We start from the raw sequence: 7,813 nt of genomic DNA on the forward strand, positions 1-7,813 counted from the left end.
AGACAAGAATGAGTATTCGAAACTTGGAGAATCAATTGAGTCAACTAGCATCTACCGTGAGCTGATTGGATTCTCAAATTTTAGAAACATCGCACTCACAGACCATTGTCAACTCCAAACAAAATATGAGTTCAATTACCCTGAGAAGTGATGAAGGACTGCAAGAGTTTCAAAAAGTAGGATTCAAGCATGCAGTCGAAGAGGAAGTTGAGAAAGAAGGAATGAGATCCCAATCTCAAACTTCTTCAACGAAAGATTCTAGTGAACAACCCCCAACTATGGTGATACATCTTTCATTCCCTAATCAATTTACAAGATCCAATGAAGAGGAGGAGGAGCGAGAAATTCTGAAAATGGTTGACAAGGTTGAGAAGCTGAATTGCACTAAAAAAATTTGTATGAAGGAAAATGCTTCAGCTGTACTGCAACAGAAATTACCTCCTAAGTGTGAGGATTTAAAAGTTTTTGAGGTGGATGGCTTGGATAAGATAGGAGTTGCAATGATCAAAAATCTTGAACTGAGAAACAAAGTAACTTGTTTGCTTAAGAATTACTGGCACGAGAAAGAAATAATGAAATGAGTTAAAAGATTTTATCCCCCTTAATCGAACATGATATCGTCTAGCCAAAGACGTTAAAGCGAGGCGCTACTTGGGAGGCAACCCAAGAGTTTTAATTTTTAGTCATTTTGTGTTTTTTATTTGATATTTTGTGTTAAAGTTAAGTTTATTTCGTTTCTTTTTGACAAAGGGCTTTTTGTTGCAGGCTGTGGACGTGCTCATGAAGTTTTCGCTTTGATTGGATGCAAATTTCCTGGACAGAAGACTTCCTGTTATAAGACGTGCCCACGCTCTATGTCCAGAAGGCATTGTTTGTTTTACGAATAGATGGACAGAAGACTATTTCTTATACAGCTTGCCCACGCCTTACAACAAAACCTCCAATATTGTGATCCCAAATTGAACCTCACTACGTGCTTCGTCTGCATTGATTTTTAAGCAACTTATTCCCTCCCGAATGTTCAGTTCAATAATCAGGGAAGTCCTCTTTTCTTCTTTTTGCACTTAAGTTCATCCATTGAGGACAATGTTTGATTTAGGTGTGGGGGAGGGAATATTTTAAGTGAAAAATTTGTCATAAAAAATTTTTCAAAATTAGTTTTGGAGCTTCTATTGTGTTTTATGAAAGGCACTCAAGATACAAATATGAATAGTGTAATGCTACTAGCATGAGTATGTTATTTTCTTGCAATTGATTTGAATAATGGATGTGCTAGATTTGACATAATTTTAACCACTTTGAGCTTTTGAGCCTAATGAGCAATTCATTATAGTGTGCTCTATTTTCTTTTGTTGAGTGATATCACACATGATTTGATATTCTAGAACTTGCTTCGTTATGCATGTTGAGACCACACTTGAATTTGATACATTAAGATGATAAGGGCAATTAGGCTTAACCTTTTTTTACTTTCTAAATGCCTTTCCTAATTATGTTTATCCATAGTTAACCCTGTTTGAGCCTCAATCCTTTTCTTTGTTTAATAGCCTAATTTGTTACCTTAAACCTTTTTTGTTTGAACCATCTCATTTGAACCTTGTGTCGAAGGAATACATTAATATTCTTCCATGAAAATTTTAAGTGTGTTCCAAAAGTACGTTTATGGTTGGCAAGTGTGGTATTTATGTTGTGCATTTAAAAAAAAGAGAGAGAAATGAAAAAATACAAAAAAATGAAAAAAAATGAAAAAATCAAAAGGAAAAAAGAAGAAAAAATGAAAAAAAAATTGTGAAGTGCACTTGTGTTGTTTTGTGGTAGTTGGGATAATGCCTAAATTGCGTTTGCACTTGCCAAGTTGAGTGAAGTTATTGACACTCCTGGAAGCCAGCTATACATGTGAATAACAAAGGAGTTTGATTTCATGTAGAGTATTATTGATATTTCCTTTGATATATGTACACCTAAATTATTCCCTTTTATCCAACCCTTAACCCAAGCCCTATTACAATCCTTATAAAGATCATTTGATTTTTGCATTGAATTCATTTTAAGTGGTGGAAATATGATATATTAGCAAGCTTATGGTAATGTCATTTTATGGTGTTGATTTGAATGTTAAATATCCCCTTGAACACTTGAGTGTAGAGTGTATACACTAGTATCCATGTGAGAACTGTTGAATCTTGTACATCCTAATTTTGATAAAATTGTTGAGAAGACATGATACTTGTTTTATTATGCACTGTGCTATGAAATATTTGTCATCTTGACTGTGATTCTTGAGTAGTGAATGCTTGAGGGCAAACATTGTTTAGGTATGGGGGAATTTGTTAAGTGGCTAATTGTGCATATAATTGGTGAATATTTTCCCCTTTATTTTGCTAAAATATGGTGTTAATCGATAAATTTCACTCATATTTAAATTTTGGTGTTGTTTGTAGGAATTGTTGGTGAGAATGAAGTAAAAGGCGCATTAAAAGTCGAATTTTCAGAAGACGTCTTATTATAAGACGTGCCCACGCTTTGTCAAATGCAAATTGGTGCTTTTAAAGATTGATGTCCAGAAGACTCCATTCTGTTAAGCGTGACCACGTCTTATTCTACAAGGAAGTCAAGAGTTCGCAGGACATGAGATCTATCTGCCATTTGATCAAGAAGTCCGTTACGACTTATAGTTGTCCACATTAGTCACGAAATTGGAGATCCTAATTGGTTATGACTTGATGTACTTTACTTGAAAAACCAATTAATATGTTTTAATTGGGTAGTTGACTTTCGGTAGGAAGTTGGGAAGGATAAGGAATCCTTTCCTTAATAGAAGAGGAGAAAAACCTTATAAAGCCTTCAGGGGGGAGCTGGGACGGAAGCCTTCAGGGGGGAGCTGGGATTCCTTTTCCTTTTGTTTTCTCTCCAATAAACCCTAGTATTTTGTGGCCGCAAATCCACCAGGAGGAGCGGCTAGTTTCTTTTCTAGTTGAAGGATAATCGAAGCTTTGGTTTGACAATTCTGTGAGATCTAATTTCATTTGTTTGCTTCATTTATTTATGAGTATTTATATATTCTCTGTTCATTCATGATTATGATTATTTTCTACAGTTAAATACTTGATCAATATTTAATTGTCGAAATAGTCTATTGCAATCTAAAATATCAAATCCGTAATTGTTTGATGGTTTTAGTATCTGTGGAGCGTGATATAATTTGATTGTAAAAGAGACTTTCGAATTTATGTCACAGGAGTATGTAATCTAACTTAAATGAACCGAGCTTGTGTGTTTGTTGGTTAGAATTGGTAGCTTCTCTAATTATTAATGCTGTCAATAGGTTAAATCCTAAGAGCTTGTTTAGGGTTGCTTAATTGGCAAGAGAAATAACCACAGAGCTTGTTGTGGTTATCGAAACAGTAAGGAGAGGTAGGTTGTCAGAGCGTGTTGATAACCATAACCAGTTTACTTAAATGAACCAAAGTGGAGATTAGACCTTCGACTAGAGTATTGCCTTTTATTGGTTTAGTTTTATTTAATTTTGTGCTATTGTCTTTATTTTTATTCAAGTGAGTTATTTAGTTAATTTCTCATAATCCCCCTTTTTATTTATTATCTTCACAAAGAAATAAATCACCCAATCCCTGTGGATACGACCCTACTCACTGCTATTCTCGAATTCATATTTTTAGAGTAGGAACTTTTATTTTTGCTGGTTTGACAAGCCAACACTACCTTCAAACATCTTTGGCTGGAAAAGATTAAGGAGCCAAAAAAGGGAATTTGTTGTGATGAGATTAACTGTTGTTAACTTTAATTATCTGGCCTTTAAATTTTTCATACATGATCAATCAACATAAAATAAACACCTCCACTGCAGAATCTCTTCTTGCTTTCATAGTGCAGAACTAAGAAATCTCTGTAGCTCAAAAGAAGAAAGCATTTAGCCAATGGGAATATATGAATGTTTAGTGTAATGAATATGAAATCCTTGAAGCATATCTCACAACAGAAGGAGCCAAAAAAAAAATTGACAATAACCAACTTCTAGATGTATTATGGCAAAGAATTCTTATAATTACATCTTATCCCATGTGATTCCCTATGCCCCAAAACAATTAACCAGATATGCTTAAGTTTATTAAAGTATAAGCGACGTCACCATTCCCGTCCCAGGTTCTTTGTATTAACATGTTTCGTGCTTACATATATATATGCTAGTGCTTGGGGCCTTGCCCAGATATAGTAAAATTTTGGTTTTGTTGTCTTAGCCGGAAGAATTTGTGGATTTTTGGGGGGCCATGTCTAGTGTATGTGAGAATTGTGATCAGACCTTGTATTTGCTAGTTTGAGTGAATATGGTATTGCATGGAAAGCGTGTGATTGCTGTTTCAAAAATTTACATTAGCAGAAATGTCTTCTTGCAAACTAACAAACAGATGGCAACCTTCTTTACTTCGAACAAAAGCATAAGTAAACTAATTATCTCCATCAATAACAGACTGAGAAGTGAAGACATTGTTAATTGTCTTATTGGTGCTTAGATTGGTGCTTATATTGTTGTTATAAGAGCTCCTGTTACCATCATCGCCATCAACATGTTTTGTCTGATCACATTGACTATGGACTAAAGGATTAACCGTTTCAAGTGTTATAAAAGGAACAGCAGAAATCTTACCAATCGGGCACTTCTGCTTTGCTTTCTTTGCTATAGCATAACTTTCACGACGACAATGATTTCGTTCCCTTTAAGCTTCCTCAGCCATGGCATACTTTCTTCGTTGCTGGATCTCGAATGAGCCCTTCACATCATTATCCTTGTCTGAAGAGATATTGATAGAACTAGAAGTCCCAAGCCATGGAGTAGCCTTCTCAATCGATAATGATTACAATCACTTGCAGTTTGACACTGTACATAATTTTACATTAGTAATTATGTAAGTATATATTATATAACCAAAAGAATAATTTTACAACTACAAAGCAAAGCTAAGTTTTGAACTAGAAAAAGAGGATTACCTATTGGAACACTCTTAACATTAGCAATACTTTCTCCATCGATACTAAAAGGAATCAAAGCTTCATTGCTTTCAGCAACAGAAAAACCAAGGGAATCATGTTTATTCATAAGAGATGAAGGGGGCAACAGATTCTTGATTGTATCATCTATGCTCATATTCGCAAAATAGGTGCTGTCATTATCCTCATTGATATGGATATGTTTCACAGAAGGAGGACTCCTCTCAGCTAAACTATGCACCATTCGCAATGCTTTGACAGCAATAGTGCAAACTGTATTAAATGGACCATTCTCTTTATCTTTCTTAGCTGCAGTACATCGCTCAAGGCGACAACGATTTTTTTCACTGTAAACTTCCTCAAGTGTAGCATATTTTCTCTTTCGACCCATTATGACTGATGCTTATATACTATAGTTTAACTTGTATACTATATTTTAACTAATAAGGACCAAACATGAATAACTCTTATGCCAAAAAAAATTAGTGAAAAAATCAACAGATTTCATGAAAGCCAAAAAAGCACACTGTACTTTAACGAATAACAAGCAAACAAGAATAACTTTCATGCAAAACAAAATAGCAAAGGACTGCATACAAGTGAAGAGAATGCAAATAAATGGAAACAAAAATACATAATATTAGAAGCTGTAGAACCAGCAAAAAATGTTCACGGGTCTCCAAACAAATACCTGCAATTAGACGCTCACTAATTTAAGTTATGCATAGTATATGATCTCACTTATTTTAGTAAAATATATCAAACATGAATTAACAATTGTGAATAAACCAAACATGTGATATGCATGAAAAGTCAACAACGAACTACAAAGCATGAGGATAAATACACTACCAAACCAACAGAAAGACAATCATACTGAGTCTCATATGAAGCAACTACTTTGCTGCCTCCAAAACACAGGACCTTTGGAACGACTAAATCACAAAAATGGAGCTAGTAAAGCACCAATATATACACATAGAGACCAGCTTCGTAACAAGAGGCACCCAAAATGTAGTGAAAATAACAATGGACAGTGCTCACGTGATATCAGGTGTAGCAAAAATATTTTCCAGCCAAAGGAAGCTACAATCGTTGCCCAAAAAAGTTGGGTTCGTACTCGCTGGAAAAAAGAACAACTAACAAACTCCAATTCCTAACATGAAAATAAAAATTAGTGAATTACATGTAAGAGAGGAACAAAAGAATGACACTGATAGCATAGAAGAACATGGCAATCATAGTATGATTACCTCCAATCGTGACTAACCAAAGGATCTGTGTCTCTCTAAAAGAAGCCAGAATCACAGAAGCGTCAAATTCTTGTTTGGAACAAAAAACCAGAGCAACCTGCAATTACTCATTTGAACAAAGGGAAAAGCAGCCCACTATTTTTTACAATGCAAAACAGCTAGAGGACACCTGGCCAAATGTTTTCCCGGGGAATAGATTCACACTTTGATAAATTCGATTTTCAAAGATCTAATGATCCAAATTGTGTCACACCACTTGATGAGATGGTGTGGCACAATCTGGGCCATTAGGTATTTGAATACTATGTCTACCTAAATTTTAGCCTATATAAAAAACGTTGTTGCCTATTGTGAACAGTACTCTTTGGGCAGGTTTAATTATAAATATGGGCTTTGTGAACAACAAGTATTTTGTCCGATTTCTTTGTTAATCTTGCTTGTCAGAGGGATGATTTGGGAATTTTGCTTCTTTTGAATTGGCTGATTAGGGTTGTAATCGAGTCGAGTCGAGCCCGAGTATCGCAATACTCGAGCTCGACTCAACATGCAAAAAGGGTGCTCGAGCTTGAGCGAGTACTATTATTGGAGCTCGAGCTCGAGATTGATGTTTGCTCACAGAACTCGAGCTCGACTCGCATGAGCTCGAGTAAATACGAGCCTTATCGAGCTCGATTGAGTTCGAGGTAGAAATTTTCATTTTCTTGACAATTTTTGAGCGAAAAGACATTATTACCCTTTAAAAATTTTTATATGATTTGAAACATTTCATAAATTCAACAACTCTTTTGGGTATAAGGGTAATTTTATAATAATAATATATTAAATAATTAAAATTAAAAAACTCGATAAGGCTCGACGAGCCTTCGAGCAATGCTTCTGGATGCTCGAACTCGACTCGTTTATCTTATCGAGATGCTCGAGCTCGACTCGAACTCTGTCAACCCGAGTTCGAGTCAAGCTTTTGACCGAGCTTGGTTCGATTACATCCCTATGGCTGATCGATGAAAGTTGGTTTGCTTTGAAGTGGTTAGCGGAGATTAGTTGTATCTGTTGTGGGCCGTCGGATGAGGTTTACAAAAGCTTGGACCATCAGTTGTGCTTTGCATTTTTTCCATTGGCCAAAACTTAGGTAGACTTGGTCTTTAAAAACCTAATGACCTACATTCTGTCATACCATCTCACCAAGTATGATATAATACAGGCCTTACCATCATATTAGTGCAACTACAAAAAGTAAATAAAAATTACAAAAATGGGAGAGTGATGGGAAGTGGTGTCAAACCCCACAATTAGACCACATAGCTTTCCTAATCCAAGAAGGATTCTTGACATGATAAATGCTCAACAAATATGATTGATACCATTAAGATATTCTAGTTACCCGATGAATAATAATATTAGTAGAATAATATTAGTAGATAAAATTAGGGTTTGGGATCCAATGTATCTAAGTTTTACTGGTCTATGGAGACTAAATGCCACTAAAAGTTGGGCAGTTAAAATATTAAAAAAGGAATAAAAAAATTCTGATAATTATTTCTTATAATTAAATTAGA

The sequence above is a fragment of the Coffea eugenioides genome, chromosome 6 (genome assembly GCF_003713205.1).
Source record: "Coffea eugenioides isolate CCC68of chromosome 6, Ceug_1.0, whole genome shotgun sequence".
Taxonomy (NCBI): Eukaryota; Viridiplantae; Streptophyta; class Magnoliopsida; order Gentianales; family Rubiaceae; genus Coffea; species Coffea eugenioides.